Source organism: Echeneis naucrates, chromosome 2, assembly GCF_900963305.1.
Source record: "Echeneis naucrates chromosome 2, fEcheNa1.1, whole genome shotgun sequence".
Taxonomy (NCBI): Eukaryota; Metazoa; Chordata; class Actinopteri; order Carangiformes; family Echeneidae; genus Echeneis; species Echeneis naucrates.
Window position 1 is genome coordinate 9000439 of NC_042512.1, and position 21856 is coordinate 9022294.

The 21856-nt window shown below is 42.0% G+C and overlaps 1 long non-coding RNA gene and 8 other non-coding genes across 9 annotated transcripts; 5 read left to right on the forward strand and 4 right to left on the reverse strand.

Moving 5' to 3' along the window:
- Positions 1–6524: 6524 nt before the first annotated feature.
- On the reverse strand, positions 6525–7290 carry LOC115055366 (uncharacterized). The gene is made up of 3 exons (XR_003841683.1): positions 7235–7290; positions 6665–6832; positions 6525–6539 (listed from the first exon to the last, which is right to left on the reverse strand). It is a non-coding gene; the product is annotated as an uncharacterized LOC115055366 (long non-coding RNA).
- A 5681-nt stretch (positions 7291–12971) lies between these two features.
- LOC115057905 (U2 spliceosomal RNA) lies at positions 12972–13162 on the forward strand. Its single transcript, XR_003841979.1, has one exon. It is a non-coding gene; the product is annotated as a U2 spliceosomal RNA (small nuclear RNA).
- Positions 13163–14205: 1043 nt separating this feature from the next.
- On the reverse strand, positions 14206–14277 carry trnac-gca (transfer RNA cysteine (anticodon GCA)). The gene has a single exon. It is a non-coding gene; the product is annotated as a tRNA-Cys (tRNA).
- A 1124-nt stretch (positions 14278–15401) lies between these two features.
- On the forward strand, positions 15402–15473 carry trnaw-cca (transfer RNA tryptophan (anticodon CCA)). The gene has a single exon. It is a non-coding gene; the product is annotated as a tRNA-Trp (tRNA).
- Positions 15474–15896: 423 nt separating this feature from the next.
- On the forward strand, positions 15897–15968 carry trnae-cuc (transfer RNA glutamic acid (anticodon CUC)). The gene has a single exon. It is a non-coding gene; the product is annotated as a tRNA-Glu (tRNA).
- Positions 15969–17275: 1307 nt separating this feature from the next.
- On the forward strand, positions 17276–17386 carry trnal-caa (transfer RNA leucine (anticodon CAA)). The gene is made up of 2 exons: positions 17276–17313; positions 17341–17386. It is a non-coding gene; the product is annotated as a tRNA-Leu (tRNA).
- Positions 17387–17455: 69 nt separating this feature from the next.
- Positions 17456–17528, forward strand: trnar-ccu (transfer RNA arginine (anticodon CCU)). The gene has a single exon. It is a non-coding gene; the product is annotated as a tRNA-Arg (tRNA).
- A 691-nt stretch (positions 17529–18219) lies between these two features.
- Positions 18220–18292, reverse strand: trnak-uuu (transfer RNA lysine (anticodon UUU)). Its single transcript has one exon. It is a non-coding gene; the product is annotated as a tRNA-Lys (tRNA).
- A 3207-nt stretch (positions 18293–21499) lies between these two features.
- Positions 21500–21571, reverse strand: trnaa-cgc (transfer RNA alanine (anticodon CGC)). Its single transcript has one exon. It is a non-coding gene; the product is annotated as a tRNA-Ala (tRNA).
- Between the last annotated feature and the right edge of the window lie 285 nt (positions 21572–21856).

The following is a 21856-nucleotide window of genomic DNA, read 5'->3' on the forward strand; positions in this document are numbered from 1 at the left end:
TCCAGTCCAGATTAATATAGTGAACAAGTAAAATTCAAGTTTTGGAAAAGACTGACAACTTTTATTATTATCAATAGAACAACTGGAAACATGAAACAACAGCTATTTTTAATGAAGTGAATACATTAAAGTTAAATGTAATATAAAATCTGGATTAAACAAATCTACAACAACTGAACAGACCTCAGAATCTCCAGTCTACAATCTGGACTCTTCAGAAAACCACACAGATCCTTCAGTCCTGAATCCTGCAGGTTGTTGTTGTGACTCAGGTCCAGTTCTCTGAGATGGGAGGGGTTGGACTTCAGAGCTGAGACCAGAGAAGAACAGCTGATCTTTGACAAACTGCAGCGTCTCAACCTGAGTAAAGAATAAAAGATGTGACTTTAGAAAACAAAGTTTTCACACAGCGCGACAGCGAGTCTGAGTATACAGTTCAAATGTTTAAAACCTGAAGAGGATACAATGCAATACCATATAAGCCAAGGTGACTGGAATGGCCTGTTCCATCTGCCTGCAAACAGCTGCAGAGCTTTTTAGGGTTTCCCAACTTCTACTGGCGGTTCTTCTGAAATTCCAGCACCCTAGCAGCTCCTCTGACTGCACTAACTTCCAGTACCCAGTTTTTTGTCTGGACCCCTGCTGCTGGACGAGCCTTTAAGTTGCTCAAGGCTCGGTTCACTTCTGCTCCTGTCCTTATCCACCCTGACCCATCTCTCCCTTTCATAGTTGAGGTCGATGCATCTGACGTGGGGGTGGGGGCCATCCTGTCCCAACGCTCTTCTCGGGACACAAAGGTTCATCCATGTGCCTTCTTTTCTCGCCGCCTGCTCCATGCTGAGAGGAACTGTTGGTGGTTAAGCTGGCATTGGAGGAGTTGCATCATCTGGCTGGTGGGGGCTGAACATCCCTTTGTGGTCTGGACCGACCATAAGAACCTGGCCTACATCAGCACAGTCAAGCAACTCACCCACGTCAGGCCAGGTGGGCTCTGTTCTGTACAAGATTCAATTACATTCTGTCGTAGCGCCCTGGTTCAAAAATATCAAGCCTGACGCCCTGTCTCATCAGTTTTCATTGCTGAGGAACCATATTACCTTGTTCCCAGGTGGTGGCTGCAGTCTCCTGGTCAGACAACTTGGTTCGGGAGGAGCAGCACACCCACCCAGACCCTGGAACAGGACCATCTGGACGCCTGTTTGTCCCCAATCCCGCTCGCTTGGCAGTCCTCCAGTGGGAACATTCGTCTTGTCTGGCCTGTTTCTGATCTTTTTCTGCCTTCCATATTTCTGGGTCCATCTAGTAAACCCTGACTGCTTAGTCCCAGCAGAGATATGGAGGCTACGGTTCATGTAAATTTCAATCGGAATGATTTTATTTTCGTATGTAACGCCTTCACCTTGTTCGTCCTCTGTCAATGTAAATTTTGTCATAAAAAATAATCCAACCCCCCATTCCAAAAGCAGAGATATAAATGTTCTCTTGATGTTTGGAGGAAGCTAAATTAAGAACCTACTTCCTTATAAAGAACTGTTATGGCCTTTGGTCATTTGTATATATATTGTTGTTTGCCCTCCTTGTTCTCAGGGTGGAGTCCACTCTGTGTGTGTGGGTTAGGGTTAGTTTGATTCATAAAGCTTTTTAAACTGATGATAATCTCCCAAATATGCAAACCCCAATTCCAATGAAGTGGGACGTTGTGTAAAATGTAAATACAAACAGAATACAATAATTTTCCAAATCCTCTTCAACCTATATTCAATCGAATACACTACAAAGACAAGATATTTAATGTTCAAACTGATAAACTTATTGTTTTTGTGCAAATATTGTTTCATTTTGAAACGGGATGCCTTTTTCAAAAAAGCTGGGACAGGTGCGTGTCATGATTGGGTATGAAAGGAGCATCCCCAAAGGCTCAGCCAAGCAAAGATGGGACGAGGATCACAACTTTGTGAACAACCACGTGAGAAAATAGTCCAACACTTTAAGAACAATGTTTCTCAACGTTCAATTGCAAGGAATTTAGGAATTTCATCATATACAGTCCATAATATAATCAAAAGATTCAGAGAATCTGGAGAACTTTCTACACATAAGCGGCAAGGCTGAAAATCAACATTAAATGCCCGTGACCTTCGATCCATCGGGCGGCACGGCATAAAAAACCAACATCATGGTGTAAAGGATGTGTGTATGTGCTGTGTGGGCTCAGGAACACTTCAGAAAACCACTGTCAGCTAACACAGTCCGTCACTACATCTACAATTGCAAGTTAAAACTCTACCATGCAAAGCAAAAAGCCATGCATCAACAACATCCAGAAATGCCACCCGCCTTCTCTGGGCCAGAGCTCATTTGAAATGGACAAACTGTCCTCAGTTCCCAAACGCTTATTGACTGGTGTTAGAAGGAAAGGTGATGTAACACAGTGGTAAACCCTGTCCAAGCTTTATTGGAACATGTTGCAGAATCAAATTCAAAACGAGTGAATATTTGCACAAAAACAAAGTTTATCAGATTGAACATTAAATATCTTGTCTTTGTAGTGTATTCAATTGAAGATGGGTTGAAGAGGATTTGCAAATCATTGTATTGTTTTTATTTACATTTTACAAAACATCCCAACTTCATTGGAATTGGAGTTTGTACAAAACTTTTTTTTCCCTCATTTAATGAAAACATTTAAAATTTATCAATGTTTATCAAAAAAACTAAATCCAAAGTATTCAGACAAACATGAACTCTGACCTGAGAGTTTCCAGCTCACAGTGTGGACTCTCAGTCCAGCAGACAGCAGCTTCACTCCTGAATCCTGCAGGTTGTTGTTACTCAGGTCCAGATCTCTCAGACTAGAGGACTGGGAGCTGAGGACTGAGGACAGAGCTTCACAGCTTCTCTCTGAGAGGTGACAGCAGCTCAGTCTGAAAAGGAATAGCAGAAGGGGGGAGAAAAAAAAAAAAAAAAAAACACCCTTAAGACGGCGATGTGTAATAAAAACTTGACAAACTTGTCAAAAACAATATTTATTAATGCAAAACCGTTATAAACTAACTTGAGTCCTTCAAGTCTGCACTGTGGACACTCCAGTCCAGCAGACAGCAGCTTCACTCCTGAATCCTGCAGGTTGTTGTTACTCAGGTCCAGATCTCTCAGACTAGAGGACTGGGAGCTGAGGACTGAGGACAGAGCTTCACAGCTTCTGTCTGAGAGGTTACAGCCACTCAGTCTGAAGAAGAATTAATGAAAACGTCACACTCATTATTTCAGGAATGTCACCCTTTAGTTATTAATACAAAGCACTGACATACTAACTTGAGGTCTTTCAGCTCACAGTGTGGACTCTCCCAGTCCAGCAGACAGCAGCTTCACCTCCTGAATCCTGCAGGTTGTTGTTACTCAGGTCCAGATCTCTCAGACTAGAGGACTGGGAGCTGAGGACTGAGGACAGAGCTTCACAGCTTCTGTCTGAGAGGATACAGCAGCTCAGTCTGAGGAGGAATCAGCAGAACAAGAGAAAATGATTCCAAAGATTGTTTTACAAAAAAGTTTTTTGATTTCAACTACATGAAGATTTAGTTGATCTTGTTGGATTTATTTGTACATACAGAGCTTTGTTGGAGGCTTTGACCACTGGCAGCAGCCTCAGAAGAGCCTCCTCTGAAGCAGAGTATTTCTTCAGGTCAAACACATCCAGATCTTTTCTGATGACAGTAAGATGAAGACCAGAGCTGACCATTGAGCAGGAGTAAGTTCATCTGTGGAGAGACGTCCTGATCTCAGGGACTGTTGGATCTCCTCCACCAGAGAACCATCATTCAGTTCATTCAGACAGTGAAACAGGTTGATACTTTTCTCTGGAGACACATTCTCACTGATCTTTGTCTTGATGTACTGGACGGTTTCCTGATTGGTCTCTGAGCTACTTCCTGTCTGTGTCACCAGGCCTCGTAGGAGAGTTTGGTTGGTCTGCAGTGAAAGACCCAGAAGGAACCGGAGGAACAAGTCCAGGTGTCCATGTGGACTCTGTAAGGCCTTATCCACAGCACTCTGGTAGAGAATTAAAGGTTCAGGGTTTTTTTTAAAAAGGTTTGACCAAAGGAAGGTTGTTTGTTTTTCTGCCATCAGATTGACTCCAGAGTTGATGAAGGTCAGATGGACATGAAGAGCAGCCAGAAACTCCTGAACACTCAGATGGACGAAGCAGAAGACCTTGTCCTGGTACAGCCCTGTCTCCTCTTTGAAGATCTGTGTCAACACTCCTGAGTAAACTGATGCTGCTCTGATATCGATGCCACACTCTGTCAGGTCTGATTCATAGAAGATCAGGTTTCCTTTCTGCAGCTGCTCAAAAGCCACTTTTCCCAGAGACTCAATCATCTTCCTGGTCTCTGGACTCCAGTGTGGATCTGACTCAGCTCCTCCATCGTACTTGACCTCCTTCAGTTTGGACTGAACCACCAGGAAGTGGATGTACATCTCAGTCAGGGTCTTGGGCAGCTCTCCTCCCTCTCTGGTCTTCAACACCTCCTCCAGAACTGTAGCAGTGATCCAGCAGAAGACTGGGATGTGGCACATGATGTGGAGGCTTCGTGAGGTCTTGATGTGGGAGATGATCCTGCTGGCCTGCTCCTCATGTCTGAACCTCTTCCTGAAGTACTCCTCCTTCTGGGGGTCATTGAACCCTCTGACCTCTGTCACCATGTCAACACACTGAGGAGGGATCTGATTGGCTGCTGCAGGTCGTGTGGTTATCCAGAGGCGAGCAGAGGGAAGCAGTTTCCCCCTGATGAGGTTTGTCAGCAGCACGTCCACTGAGGTGGACTCTGTAGGATCAGTCAGGACCTCAGTGTTGTGGAAGTCCAGAGGAAGTCGACACTCATCCAGACCGTCAAAGATGAACACGACCTGGAACTGATCAAAGCTGCAGATTCCTGCTTCTTTGGTTTCAGTGAAGAAGAGATGAACAAGTTCCACCAAGCTGAACTTCTTCTCTGTCAGCACATTCAGCTCTCTGAAGGTGAAGGGGAATGTGAACTCTATGTCCTGGTTGGCTTTGTCTTCAGCCCAGTCCAGAGTGAACTTCTGTGTTAAGACGGTTTTCCCAATGCCAGCCACTCCCTTTGTCATCACTGTTCTGATTGGTTGGTCTCTTCCAGGTGGGGGTTTAAAGATGTCTTCTTGTCTGATGCTTGTTTCTGCTCTGTCCTGTTTCCTGGATGCTGTTTCAATCTGTCTGACCTCATGTTCCTCATTGACCTCTCCAGTCCCTCCCTCTGTGATGTAGAGCTCTGTGTAGATCTGATTCAGAAGGGTTGGCTTTCCTGCTTTAGAGATCCCCTCAAACACACACTGGAACTTCTTCTTCAGGCCAGATTTCAGTTTACGCTGACAAACTGGTGCAATAAACTCTGAACGGGCAAAATACAAATAAATTACAAGGTTGATATTTACTTCTCCTAAGGAATAAGAATATGATCATATTTCTCCCAGTAAATGTCTAATTGATCCATCAAGTTAAATCCTCTTACTGCTCTGCAGACAGTCAGCCAGCTCCTCCTGCTTCATCCTCCTCAGGAAGTTCACTGCGATCTTCAGAAATGCCTCTCTGCTCCTCCTCTGCTCTTCATCCACCTCATCATCCTCATTCTTCATGAATTGTGGGTAATCTGGACTCAGACTCCTTTTCATTTTCTTCAGCTCGTTCTTCACAAAACAGACGATGTTCTCCTCCAGCAGCTGGAACACAATAACATCCTGTGTAAAGTTCACTCTCAGTATAAACTGATGGATCAAAGCATCAGATCATCAGTCAGCAGAGTTCATCTTTAGCTGCTGCTGTATCATCTGCTGCCACGTCTCTTTCCAGAGCTACACAGAAAGATTCAGACCTGCTGACTTCACTAAACTAACTTCACTGGTGTAACTTTCTAAGTTTGACTTTAGATTCTGACAACCCGGAGATCCTGATCATCACATGAAGACCAAACTGATACAGCCCTTCAACACATCAACTTAGGAAGTGAAAATTCAGGGTATTAACTGTGACTGTGGCTGAAGATGGATCAGACCACCTGAACTAGTTCACTGATGAATTATTCCATCTTTAAACCCTGTAGAGACAGAGTCCATGGAGGTCCAGGACTGAATCTGATTAACTTTGGTCTTTGTTATTAAGTCACAGCTGAAATGATCTGGAAAACAACTAAATAAACTTTTGTTTAAGATTCACTGTAGATGAAGAAGAAGGAGCAGAAATGTTTTGTAAAAGTCTCCAACAGACCATATTAATACAGAACATATCTGTTGAGGCTGATGGATTATTGCTGTGGTGAACTACAACTCCCAGTCCTCTCCCACCCCAAACCTGTTCAATCCCAATTCAACTCCTGTCTGTCACAGAGTAAAGCTCTACTGGTCTAAAGAGTGCAGCTTCAAACTCAAGTCTTTGTTGGTGTCTGTTGTAGTCACTGGATGAACATTTACACACCATAAATATGGAGTCCAGGTCTGTGTGATGATGTTTGTCAGACTGAACTCTGAGGAGACACAAAGACACAAACACACAGTTTGTTCCAGGAGTTTTCAATGAACACCAGAGAAGCTGATAGACAAGCTTTGATACCTTTAATGAGTCAAACAACAACAAATGATCAGCTTTTACCTTTTTTCTTTGATAAAGTCATTCATAGACCGATCACACTTCATGGACACACAGCTGGATACAGCAGACTGTTGTCCATCCTTAAACTCAATAGGACGATCCATAGACCGATCACTCTTCATGGACACACAGCTCAGTTCAGGAGAATCTGGTCTTGACTTCTGGTAGCTTCAAAAAACACAGGTGACATTAAAATAATCAACGACCAAGAAACTGAAAAGAAAATTATCCGTTTAAATGAAAGTACTTAAGTGAGGTTTTCATTTGTATAGCTATGAATCTCCCAGAACACTACGTATTTTTTATTTTATTTTAATAAAATTTACAAATCACCGATTTAACATCTTTCATTTGATTATCAACTTAAATGAAAAGTACAGAAAAAAGAAAATCAACGATAATATATGCTGGTTGAGCTCCCTATGGGGGGAAAAAAAAAAAAAAAAAAAAAAAAAAAACAGCAGCAGAAAAAGATTAGTAAAAAAATGTGACAGTGAGAGTGAATAATGATGGAGCAGTGATCTGAGTGCTGAGCTCTGACAGATGTACAGTTAGAGATCCTCATCTCACCTCTGAGCTTTGGTCTGACTCTCATGTTCCCCACACAGAGTGGTTTTAGAGGGAGGGGCTCCCTCCTCTCTGTCCTCACACTGATTCATAGCTGAGCCTCCACCTTCACACAAACACAACAAAAAGCTTCATTACAACAGCATTTACATCACAGGACACAATCAGTATTTCTGCCTCTAATATGTCACTAACTTCAGTCTTTAACTCCCAACAACAAACTGCTTGACTTTTCTCTCTTCATGTTAATCTTCAATGTCATACATTTGCGCATATATATATATATATATATATATATATATATATATATAAAGTAATATTGACACATTTGAAGGTCTAGAATTCTAATAAAATGCATTTAAGGACCAAATCGTCCCTTCAGAAGCCAAAAAAAAAAAAAAAGCAGTAAAACATCTGAACCAGCCTGATCTTTGTCAGGAAACCCCAGACCTAAACATCTGATGTTCAGACTGCATCTCAAAGAATTGTTTGACACGTTTAAGTAGTGTGCTTTCAAAACTTCACATCCAAATCAGTCTGTAGTCAGTAAATTTCAGAGAAATATATATATCCGATTTGATGGTGCTTCTTCTCTCTGTCCACTAGATGGTATCTGACTATGGGATATGTTGGATTTAATTCATGTCACCTTATTGAGCAAACAACTTGTGACAATTTAATGTTTTCTGTTTTTCTTCAAATGATTTCCAACAATAAAAACAAGGAATGCCGCTTTAAACCTTCAACAGCTTCAGCTAAGGTATCAGACCAGTCCTGACACTTGTTCTGTCATGGCTAAACAGAAACAGCACACCAGTTCAAGAAAAATCAGCTTCATCTTCATCATGAAAGTTGATAAAAATCTTGTTACAAAAAATAAAATCTCAAAGAGATTTACTTTATTCAGTGAATCTTACTTTATATTAGAACAAGAATATAGTGAAGAAACTGTTCTCTACAAAGTGCAGATAAAATATAGACATAAGGTTGGTCATAATAATCAGGGGTCATCTTCACATTACTGCTTGTCCCTGAGGACACATAGAAAGGAAATTGTTTTAACTAATCACAATTACAAAGTTATTAGTGGAAGGACATTGCCAAAATGTTTACATTAAAATTTGTTCTTTACTTAAATTGTCAATGAAATGTAGTTCAGGAGAAGAGTACCATGTTTCCTTCTGAAATGTTGTCGTGTTCAAGAATAAAGTTCCAATGAATAGAAACTCAAATATCATACAATCACCTCAAACTGTATTTAAGTGCAGTATTTACACTAAACTGAATAAATTACCACCAGTGGTCAGAATTACTTAATCCCACATGTATTTTATTTGGTATTCAGCCACTCTACCAGTTGAAATTCCTGAAACAAAAACAAGATGTTTAGTATTAAAAATAAAGAAGGTAGACTTGTCTACACAGAAGGCTTAAAATGAAATTACACTTTATATTCTGATACAATATAACATTGTATAAGATATCTCTAACCAACCCTCCATTGACTAATAATTGAGCACCAGTGTTTGTTCAGTATGATACCTGTCAGAACCATGAAGTCTTGAAATCAGATAGGTAGCTGTTGCAGGTACGGTTATTTTCACTTAATATCAATGCAATCAGGCTTATTTTACAACAAGTGCAGTCACAGTTTGGCATTGTCACCTTCATCACAGGACACATTAGTTCTCATGTCTCATTAAGATGGAAGAAATAATTACCAAAATAAACCATCTTTATCTGTGACTGCAGCTCTATCATTTGGTATTTATTGATCTGTAATGCCAAATTTGTTACATTTAATCACAGAAAAAAATATTTTCAAAGTCAACACATCTGTATTGACAGACAGTGGGGTTTTTGTGAAATCAAGTAATACATCTGTTTTATTATTCAAACCCTGATAGTGTGTTTCTGAGAAATCTCACAGTTGTGTGTTGTCAGTGATAATTATTAATGTTGATGTCTTAAGGACAAAGACAACACCTCAGTAATTATCTGAGCTGTCAGACTAGTTCTGTCATTAAACTGTCAAAAGTTGACACACCCTGTGGTGTTAAAGGATGAGGACAAAGACAAAAAATAAAAACTCAACTCACAAGATCAGTGCTCTATTGATTCTATTAATTGGCATAAAATACAACTTATCCTCAAATCATCGGCTTTTAACTCAAAGAGAAACAATTAATATTATCTGTACATATCTGAAAGCAGCCAATCAGCATCCAGAAAAGTTCTCCTGTCCAGTCAAACAACACAATGTGATCACAGTGATCCTGTTCACACATTTACAGATTCTCACCTGCTGAACTCACTTCAGGGAGACTTTCTGACACTTTCCAGCTTCATGTGAAGAGAAGAAGCTGCTTGTTCTCCCTCATCAGTCCTGGTGTCTGTTTGAGCTGAGGAAAAGTCACATCCTCATAACTTCAGAGTCCAAAGTATGAAACATTAAAACCGCTCCAACCTGTTTTTGGTTTGTTGTTGTACTGCTGCTGTTAGTCAGCGAGGTGTTACGGGTCACTAAAATAGGACCCCGATAGAGAAACAGATCCGGTAAAACCGAGCCCAACAGAAATAGTCCGGTAGGGATACAAAAGTCCAACAAAAAGAGGAAACACAGACTGAGCTCGACTTTCTGAAAAACTAACAAAGTAACAACAGAGAGAGATAACAAAAGGCGAGACTGAACAAACAGGGAACCAAGAGAGAGGCTGACTGAGAGACACCGGAGAATCTGAACGGATAATAAGAATAACAATAATAATAATAATAATAATAATAATAATAATAAAAACAAATAAAAATAGTGAACGAGAGCAGCGGGAACAATAACAAGAAGCAGGACACTCCGGCAGCGAAGAGAAGTCCGAGGAGGGAATCTATGTGGGCTGATTGGCGGGAAATGCAGGACAGGTGTGCCTCATTAGGAAAGAGGACACGCCCACTGGGACAGAACACAGGGGGGAGGGGCCGGGGGGACACGTGACTTTAGCAACAAGGAAGCAGCTGACATACACAACCTTTATCATTCAGCCTGTTTCAGTCCACAGCTGTACTCTGCTGTTTTTGTTGGTTTACCTCTTCCACAAAACTTCAGGCTGCTCCAAAGGGAGACATGAAGTGTGCAGAGAGACTGCTGTGTCCTTTTAATGGGACTTCAGTAGAGGAAGTTAGATGAGGATCCAGTCAGACGCAAATTTATCAAACACAAATCACACGAGTAAAAGCTCGTAGCTCATTTGTAAAAAAAAAAATTGCCTTTTAAACATTCAGTGCCCCCATTCTAAAGCATTAAACTCAAAGTCAGATCATTTTTGATAAAGAAATGAAGAAAGGAATACTTCAAAATACAAATATATGTTTTCACATTGTAGAAAAATTCATGAAAATGTATAAAACGGTGAAATGAACATATTGAAGTTAATTGAGCTTTATCAGTCAGACTGTATCATAATGATTCTGAACTTTCCACTTGCTTGTTAAGGATAATTATATTGATAATGTTTTTTTATTTTTCCATTATTTGATACATTTTTGCAGCACACAGTAAAAACGAATGTTAAACATTAATATATAATATATATATTAATATATAAAATATGGTCTTTCATATTCCAAGGTACTGTGTGAACAGAAGAAAGCAAAGATGCAGATCATAAACAGTGTTCTACATTGCTCTGTGTGAGATTTGCATTTGCAGACTTTTTTTTTTGCATTGGTTGTGAAATCATTCAGCCTGTTACCGGCTGAAGTCCACAGCACTGTACTCAGCTGGTGTTGTTGGATAGTATCTGGTTTGGCTTCACCTCTTCCACAAAACGTCAGGCTGTTCCAAAGGGAGACATGAAGACAGTGCAGTTAACTGATTGGTCAGAGAGACTGCTGTGTCTTTTGAATGGAACTTCTGTAGAGGAAGTTAGATGAGGATACAGTCAGATGTTAATCTATCAAACACAAATCTCCCGAGTACAAGCTCACTGTTCATTTGTAAAAAAGTTTCCTTTTTGCCTGCATTTTAAAGCATTAATCTCAAAGTCAGGTCACCCTTCGAGAAAGGAATACTTCAAAATACAAAACATTTTTTGGTGGGGGTTATGTTTTCACTTTGTAAAAAAATAGTCGTCTAATTTTTAACAGTACAGCAAACAGCCAGAATTTAACTCTAGCTAATCAATAAACAGCTAATACAATTTGATTGAAACTGTAATTGTAACTGAGAGATGTGTCAATGAAGAATGAGGAATCAAAAAGAGAAAAGATTGTCATGTTTAACATGGATGTGTGTTAATCATCATGTGTTGATTCAAACAGCCTTACATGCCTCTGAAAAAAGGGAGAGTGGCTAAAATAGGATTTATTCCAGAGCTTTGCACTTCTGTGCTGCTTGTACGTTCTCCCTGTAAAAAAAATGAGGACATTGAACATTTCCAAAACGCCCGTCCTTGATATGAGAACACAGTGTTCATCATGTACCGGCCTGCCCGGTGTGTGGCTGGTTCAGCCCGTGTTGTGCGGGGTGCTCCTGACAGGTCTGGGCTTGTTCGGTCGTTCAGGCCTCGTTGGCGCAGTAGGCAGCATGTCAGTCTCATAATCTGAAGGTCGTGAGTTCGAGCCTCACACGGGGCACAGCTTTAGTTAATAATGAGGAGTTAGTAGAACCTCAGTTCCTTCAACACTCTCTGGTTTACGTGACTTATATGACATAGACAAGTATAAAGAATCTCATAACAGGTGTTATCTCACTCTTCCAGTTTAAAGGCACAACAGCTTGTGTTTTGATAAGCTGTTAACTCGCAGAGTGCGGCTGCATTACTCTCGTCCAGACAGGGACTTCCAACATTTACCCAGGTTTTCTCCGAAACCGCAAAACTCCGACATTTCAAACTTCAGGATCTGTTAGAAAACAAAATCACCTATTATATCATTACAGATGTAACACAGGAAATGATAATCACAATGTTTGAATCGAAAAATTGTCCGCTCTGACAAATTATCCGGCAATAATTTAGTGGAAATGTGACGTAGTCACCAGATTTTTCTCTGTTCTGGGGAGTATTGCTTACTGAAAGTGGTGACGTCATTTAGTGCGTTTACATTCATCCGATTCTGAGTGTTACATTTGTCCCGTGTTACTTTACTAACGCTGCCATGTTTGAGTTGAAATAAGTTCAGTGACTCTTTAAAATCATCGCGGTACCGATGATAATCCCGTTAGCCGGTCTATGGCGTTTTCTAATGCATGTAAGCATTAAGCTAATGTTGGGTTAAAGTTGGGTAAAATGCTATTTTAAATATTTAATTTGTGGTTTTATTCTGTGGATGAGAAAGTTACTCTTTCATTTTATTATTCTCACTTTCGGTCTATAAAAGCCGAGTCCAGTCGAGGAGAGCCGAATCTTCAGAGAATCCGTGCAGACAGGGGGGTTATTTTGATGGACACACCATGAGGCCAATCACATGAGAGGACAAACTGATGTTTTCACAATAATATTCAGCTGGTAAATTGACATAGATATGAAGTTTTACATGTGACCAAGAAGAGACGTTTTCTTTGCTCTACAACGTAACTTTGTGAAAATAACATGTCTGTGGTTGTTTTCTGATCCCTCCTTCGTTTCTTCATGTCTTCTGTTTGTGTCTCTCTCTCGGAGTGATGTTGTTACTGAAGCCGACTCTGACCCCTCACTGAGCGGGTCGGTGCGGAGAAACACTCCGTTACCTCCGACAGCTGAGCGGTATCGCTTCTCGGCCTTTTGGCTAAGATCAAGTGTAGTATCTGTTCTTATCAGTTTAATATCTGATACGTCCCCTACCCGGGGACCATATATTAAATAGATTTTTGGAACAGGGAGATGGAATAGGGGCTTGCTCCGTCCACTCCACGCATCGACCTGGTATTGCAGTATCTCCAGGAAAGGTGCACTCCCTCTGTGTGTTCAATACAAGTCCTGTTCAGCTCAACATCACCTTAAACACATGATGTTGTCTTCATGTGTGTAACGCTGAGTGTACAGAGTGTTCATGTTCAGCTTATGGTTTTAGAATCAGTGATGCATTCATGTAGAAACATCAGTTTAATGTTGCAGCTGATTTCATCAGGTTATATTCTGCTGACCAGACTGAATCAATAAAGTTTTGTTTCAACACGTCATCGTTTAAATGTTGGTTGTATTTTGCATTTGTCAGCTGAATCTTTGAGCTGAAGAAAACAATGCTGTCTGTTTCCAGATGATGAAGAACTCAGTTCTCAGTTGATGCTCAGTTATCTCCATCTAGTGGACAGATGGTAGAAGTTGATTCCTGAAAAGAGGAAGTGACTTTTCCTCAGATCAAACTGTTGAAGGAGAACGAGCAGCTTCTTCCTCACTGACTCACTCAACCTCTGTCTCCTGGGTTTGGATTTAGGTCTGGGTCTGGGTCTAAGACCAGGTGGGCCTGCTCAGGGCCTCTGTGTTGTTGTGGCCGAGTGGTTAAGGTGATTGATTAGAAATCACTGGGGTTTCCCCGTGCAGGTTCAAATCCTGCCAACAATGGTTTGTTGTTTCCATGGACCAAGTTTCCCATTTGGGGAGAGACACGCCATGTTTGAGAATCTCTGTAATCTGCAAGGCATTAAGGTATGACAGAGCTGAGTTAGGACTCATCTAAGAGGATGAGAACATTTCCTCCAGTTTGTCACGCCCCACCTGTCATGTCTCTATTCCCCACCAGTGGGGTGGAGCCCACACTTTAAGAACGGAGGCCCTATAAGAATTCAACAGCATCACTGAGTCAGACAACTGTACACATTACTGGAGAAAGTGATAAATGATATTCTGCATGTTTTCCTGTTAATCAGTGCTGCTGAAAAACTCCTGACATTTTCCAGCTAAATGAAGAGACGTTCAGTGTGTTAGAATAGCAGAGGATGGTTTTGATCCATTGACCTCTGGGTTATGAGCTTGTGCTTGCACATGAAAACATGCAGTGGCAGGGGGCACGCAGATTTGAACTGGGGACCTCTTGATCTGCAGTCAAATGCTCTACCACTGAGCTACACCCCCCATAAACACACACAGCCCATCACTGCAGATCAGCAGGTCTGACTGAAAACAAACTGTAAAGTATGAACCACAGGGGTCAGACTGAGACTTCTGAAATGTTTCATAAATAGACTGAACAGGTGAGGGCTTTGGGACGGGGCTCACTGCAGCACCTGCTGTTGATAGCTGCAGAGTGATGTGCGCTTTCCTGTCAGTTCCTCCACAAAAGTCTCCATTAACTCCAGGAACAGTCGCTAAATTTAATTAAAAGGACACAAAGTTGGCCACACCGTTGACAGTGATTGAAGATTATGTTCAACTGGTGTCTTGTCAGGAGACTTTAAATCTGTCATTCATAACATATTTAGATTTAGTTAAACTCTTTGAGTTTAGTTTAGTTTTGAGTTCCAGCCAGTGATGTTAGTGATCAGAGACAGCTTGTCATGGCAGGTTTCAATCTTGGTGAAGTCCCTTTGAGGAACAGAGGGAACATCATCCTGTTGTCAATAAATAGTCCTGATTGGTGGTTTTTCTGTCATTTCTTGTGGTTGTCCTGCAGATTTGGTTTTCTGACTGTACTATAAATGTTGTAATGTATGATCAATGCTCTGTGTGAGATCTTTGGTGACTGAGAAGTTCTCCCATTGTGTTATGTTGCCAATATCAGTGCCTGACCATCATGACTCTTACTCTAAACTACTGTTTCTCTAGTCCAGAGACTGCAAGTAAAATCTGTAATACACGAAGTTATTATTGCCATATCTCCAAAGAACTAAACTCTTGTGTAGAAAAAGTCTGTGTCTGTATCATAGCGGAAGGAAACACAAATGGGTGAAAATCACTCAGTCACACTCATGGAGTCTAAATGAAAGGGACACCAGATGGAGAAGGGGAGAAAAATCAAACCAGCAGCTAAAGTGTGAAAATAATGATTAACTGCAGCTGAACAACAACCAAAGTTTCACACAGAGAGGCTGCGGCCTCGTGTGGACTATAATTACTCCGATACCATACTATAATTACTCTGCTGCTTTTTTCTGAAAGTCCTATCTCAGTATCCTTCTGGATGTGCTTTTGTGATGTGTCAGAGCTCTTTCTTCCATTCTATCCTCAAAACCTTTGGACACAGTTTCGCAACTCTGTGCGACTCTGTGGCGCAATGGTAGCGCATCTGACTCCAGATCAGAAGGTTGCGTGTTCAACTCACGTCAGGGTCACATCATCTGTTTGCACTTTTGGTAAACCCTCACATACTCACATGAGTTGAAATGGAGGAGACTTGAGCTTCAGCAAGTTCTGCAATTTAAAAATGAATAAGTCTAAACTTATCAACTCCCTTCCTTCTCCTGCACTGTTGTTATGTTCTAATATGTCTCTGACTCCACCTTAAGCATTACTGTCTGACTGTCTTATAAATGTGCTATGCAACATGACAACAGGCTGAACTTGAAACTTGAACCCGGGACCTCTCGCACCCTAAGTGAGAATCATACCCCTAGACCAACGAGCCTTTGACAGCAGGATATTTATGGCATTTAAAATGTAGTCAGACGTTTTCTGAGGGGGAGAACTTTTCAGTCAGCAAAAAAAATCTCACACAGAGCATTGATCATACACTTCAACATTTAGTGTCCACACACTCCCTGATGGTCTAGTGGCTAGGATTCGGCGCTCTCACCGCCGCGGCCCGGGTTCGATTCCCGGTCAGGGAAAGTGTTTTTACTGAGGAAATACAGGTGCTATTCTTCATATTTGATCAACGACCAACGAGCCATGAGCTGCAAGAGTCTGTCTAATGTAGCTTAGTTAAATGTAACAAACTTAAGTTTCCAAGGAGGACTCTGCTAACCATGTGTATTCAATGTTGTTTAAGAACAGTTTAACGTGCAAACAGAAAACAAACAATTGTAGAGTTCTTACCTGAGCTCCGGTGATGCAACACTCCATTTATAACAGTTTTACATTTAATAAAACACTTCAGGATTGTACTCGCTCAGCCACACTACCACATCATTCTGCCAGCTTCACTGCATGACAATGACACACATATGACATAATGGGCAACGTGAAGACAAACGTTGCGTGTCACTTCCTTGAAGGTTTGATCCATCACCTGATGATGTCACAATACTCATAGAAAGAAGCTCTTCCATTCATTGACACATTAATTGAATGGGACAGCAGGGCTGTGCTTGCTGTCCCATTCTATATTCATGGGCAGGATTTTGAGGCACAGCCGTGGTGAGGAGGGGTTCCAGGTCAGTATCCGGAGGGCTTCGCGGATGATGTGCTCTTTTTAGTAAGCTACGATGGCTGGGAATCAAACCCTGGCTTATTGCTTTGAAGGACAGCTATGCTTACCACCAGGGCTTGCATTAACCGAGAATTCTCTGTCATTGATGGATTTTTATTTATTTTTTTAAGATTTGAAGCAGAAAGTAAACAAATCATCATTCAAGATCACAGGTTGGTAACATCACCTGTGAGCAGAGTGGAGCAGTGGAAGAGTGCTGGGCCCAAAACCCAGAGGTGGATGATGGAAACCATCCACTGCTAGCACACAGTGGAAATGACTTCTCATTGTTGCTTCCATGGCCTGGAAGTGGAACTAAAGGTGAGAGGCTCCAACTCACCACCTTCAAATTATGAGATTAGCACTCTGCCTGCTGCACCAACGAGGCCTGGAACCCAGAGTAAATCAAAGATGGCACTAACAGTCTGTCTTTTGTGGCCGTTTCGTGTGCTTGTAGCAACCTGGCTAGTTGGTAGAGCATGAGAGTCTAAATCTCAGGGTTGTGGGTTTGAGCCCCACGTTAGGTGATTAAATAGCTTTATAGACCCAAAGTTTCCCAGCAGAACTCTGCCTCTGCCAGCTGGCCTTCTTCCACAGTGGATCCTGGTGCCATGTGTTCACCAGGCAGGTGATGCATCCTGACTGGATCTGCAGCTCAGCTGCCTCATACACAGCTAGCATTAACATTTCTGTTTCCTCATCAGAGACTGTCAGCAGGCCCCACGTGTCAGGGTGGCCGAGTGGTCTAAGGCGCCAGACTCAAGGTTAGCTCCTTCCTGCACTAAAGGGCATTCTGGTCTCTGAATGGAGACGTGGGTTCGAATCCCACTCCTGACAAAGACAGCAGTTACCAAAATTTGTGATCCAAAGTGGATGAAAAATCTGTGAATTAGACTTTTTCTGACAGCCCCAGTGGCCTAATGGATAAGGCACTGGCCTCCTAAGCCAGGGATTGTGGGTTCGTGTCCCATCTGGGGTGGTTCACAGCAGAGTCGTGTAACGTGGTGTAGCAAATCAAAGCAATCCTCTGCTAGCAACCTTTTAGCAACAGCTAGCTGTTCGGCTAGCAAATGCCATGTGTTCACCGGGCAGGTGATGCATCCTGACTGGTGCATCCAGCTAGCAAATATGGTTGCCACGCTGAAGGGGAAATATCTTCAGTCTTGAAGAAGTACCTCAGGAACTCCACTGCCACTCCACCAATCAAATCAGATTTATTTGTATAGCGCTAAATTACATCAATCATCTTTACATAAAGAGCAGGTCTAGACAACTTTAAAATTATTTAGACACTCAACAGATCCCTCGGTGAGCAAGCACTTGGTGCCAGTGGCAAGGAAAAACTTCCTTTAAGAGGCAGAAACCTCGGGCAGAACCAGGCTCAGGGGGGGCGGCCATCTGCCTCAACCGGTTGGTTTGAAAGAGGGAGAGAGAGAGCTGACACTGTCCTACCAAAGCTGGCATTAACTTTTCTGTTTCCTCAGCAGAGACTGGCAGCTGGACACACGTGTCAGGATGGCTCAGTGGTCTGAGGTGCCAGACTCAAGATCTTTCCTGCACAAATGGGCCTTGAACATGAAAGACTCATGGTTTCATTATTTCATAGATCAGCGTCACCTATCACTGCTGTGGAGTCTATAATGTGAACCACTAAAGGGAAGAAGCTGCATCACCTGAACAGGGACTTGAACCCTGGACCCTCAGATTAAAAGTCTGATGCTCTACCGACTGAGCTACTCAGGTTTCTGATGGCTGTATAATTCAGATGAAATTCAATTAATATTTTCAGCTTGACTCATTGAACAAACAGTCCTGTCCCAGCCTGGGGTTGATCCTGCAGGTCATCTCTCTCTCTCTCTCTGTTTCCTGAAGGCCTCTCTGCCATTTACTAATTAAAATACATTCATAAAAAAACCAACATGTTTCTATCATATGATGATGAAATCTAAAGGCTCTCTGATCATCACATTGAGAAGTTCATCTGGTTTGTGATATTTCTTCATATGATAGTGAGGTAAAATGTGTTCAGTGGGATGTGTGTGTATCCAGCAGGACTGACAGCTTCATGTGGGATTCTCACAGAGATGATTCAAACCTGATCACAGTGATCAGTATGGATATACAGTATGTTTGCTGTCAGTGGAGGAAACTCTCAGACAGGACTAATAGTCATGTTTGGGATGTTCCTGGATTTGAGTTGAATGAGTGTAAATTCTCTCTGATTCTAACACACATTCACACATCCACCTCTATTCAGACATGGAGTTTATATATTGTTTGGAATTCTAATGTGAATGTCACAGACAGCATATTTTGGAAACACTTGTTCTTATATTTAATGTTAACACTGGATCTGTCTGTCTGTATCCATGTCAGAAACTCTGAAACACTCTGAAGATCTTTAAAACACGGTGGATTAACTGATATCAAAGTGTCCACCGGTCCACCAACCCACCATCGATATCTTGTGATGGTGTGAAGAACATGTGAGCAGGAGAGCAGCTGCTTAAGTTTATAATGTGTTCAGGTAACAGTCAAAGCTCCAAACACAATAACAGTCCTGCTTCTGTTTACCAAAAGGCGCCAAAGCCCACCCTCCAACAAAGAGCTAAGGTCTTGTGGAGAATGTGGGTATTGATCCCACTACCTCTCACATGCGCAGCGGGCGCTCTACCATTTGAGCTAATTTATTTGCACGTGCACAGTGTGATTATATATATTTTTATTTTGGCAGGTGACCAATTGTCTGCTAGTTTGTCTTTGCTAGCTGTGAAAGTATCTTGGTTCTTGGGGAATCCATACATGTGGAAACCCTTCTCGGACTGATTGGAGCATCCAAACGTTGCACAGCCAACCATGGTATGATACTGATCTACAAAATGTTAGTTGTTACCAATGAACCATGACACAGCTGAACATCATCTTTTTTTTTTGTTTTTTTTTGGAAATTTGGTCTTTTAAAAGTGTGGGCGGTCAAAAGCTGACCAAAACAACTTTGTCGAGACAGGATGTCTATGTTTAGTTCACTTGTTGTGAACTTGTGGGATCTTCATCCTCTTTGGCATGATGTTTGTGTTTGTCAGTGTGTTTCGCTGTAGTTCTCCTGTGCATGTACTGTGATGTGACTCTGTCTGCCAGCTGGTATTTACATGGAATTATGGGGAGCCAATGACATCGCAGTCACTTCAAAGGCAACTGAATCATTTCAAAGGCGATGGAATCTTGTCCCAGTAATGTCTTATAGAGCAGAAGACAGAGTTTTGTTTTTTAATTATGTATTATATTATCTTCTACCCACGTTCATTATTCTAATTGACCACTAGCGTGCAGTTACAGTCTATTGGTGTAACACATCATGGATTCTAGGTCTCCCACATGTTTGTCACCTCGTCATGTTTGCTGAAGATGTGGTCTGAGCACGGCCTGGTCTTGAGACTGAGCAGTGGTTCTGCCTTGAGTGGCCTTTTGTTTTGGTGAACGTCTACCACTGAGCTACAGCCGAACACGCTGACTGATTGCGCCACAGAGAAATGCAGAACTTTTCCTGTTGCAGCCTGCTATTCCAGCTAGAATTATCCTAAATATCTGCCTTTAAGGACATTGTGAATGATTTCTAAATATCTTTGAAACCTGTTGATGGTGAACTCAGAGGTTGTTAAAGGAGCCTTTTTAAAGGGTCTGGCATGCCAGTACAGGGGAATTAGCTCAAATGGTAGAGCGCTAGCATAGCATGTGAGAGGTAGTGGGATCGATGCCCACATTCTCCACAAGACTTTAGCTTACCTGAGCACTGACTTGGCTGTTGAATTCACTAAGTGCTACTTGTTGAGGCAGTGCTGACTGACAAAGGCAACAGCAGGTTTGGTGGGAGCCATAACTGCCACCACAAAGTGAAAGTCGCAATTAATTACGCAACCTCAACGTTTACTTTTGAGTTTGAGTTTTGAATTTAATAGTGTTATTTCTTGGTGCTGTGTTTACTACCAAACACAAGTCATGGAAGTGATGCTTCTTCCCAATGGCTGTTTTTTTGTCATCACATGTACCTTTGGGTTCATGACGAGGTGGCCGAGTGGTGAAGGCGATGGACTGCTAATCCATTGTGCTCTGCACGTTCTGCTCTGCATATTCTGAGGGGGAGAACTTTTCAGTCATCAAAAATCTCACACAGAGCATTGATCATACATTACAACTTTTAGTGTTCTCACACTCCCTGATGGTCTAGTGGCTAGGATTCGGTGCTCTCAGCGCCGCGGCCTGGGTTCGATTCGAGTCAGGGAAAATGTTTTTACTGAAAAATACAGGTGATTGACCCCAGAACATAAATATGTCATCATGCAGCTGGGGGGTATTCCAGGTAGGAGTTTCAACGAACTTTGAGTCTATCCCTGAACTCTGAGTTGACTGAGGTCGATGGATGCCATACTGAAGCTGCACTAGCTGTCAATAGTTTTAGTACCCACTCTGCCTCCTTTGATCTATTGAAAAGTTGACATGTTTCATGTTGGTTCAAACTGACTGAACACAGTCCATTGCAGTTAGCTGAGCTGCAGACCAGTCAGGGTGGAAGAAGGCAAGTTGGCAGAGGCAGTGTTCTGCTGGGTAACTTTGGGTCTGAAGAAACTGCTAATCACCCAACGTGGGGCTCGAACCCACGACCCTGAGATTAAGAGTCTCATGCTCTTCCGACGGAGCTGGCTGCTAGAACTGCAAAAAAACTTTGAAAAAAATTGACAAAAAATACAGAGTGTTATATGTATTTCAAGTGTGAACAAGACAAGAGCATGATTGTCTTTGGAGCTTCATTAACATTGTGCACTCCATGGTGGAGGTCATGACAAGAGATGGGCAGAGTCTTTGATCTCATACATATGTATGTGCATTCTCAGTAATTTGTTTGAGTGACTAAGCAGGAGCAGTTGAGCATTTCATATGATTCATTATAAATGCTGGAGATGCCGGGGATTGAACCCTGGGTCTCATACATGCGAAGCATGCGCTCTCCCACTGAGCTACATCCCCTGGATGGCTTCTTACATACTGTGACAGGTGAAGGTTCATTCTGATGGAATGAACTGCTCCTACACAAGCTGCATGAATGTGACACAGAGCTCATGTTTAAAGTATTTTTCTTCAGTACTGTTATTGTGTCTGGAGCTCTGACTGTTGCCAAAAGTGCAGGTGACGTAAATTCAGCAGGACAGGCAGCATTATCAATGGCCACTGCCTCATCATAGTCCTTGTAGCAGAAGAGTAGCTGCTGCCTCAGTGACAGCTAACAGGGATCCTAACGAGTGATAAACAATA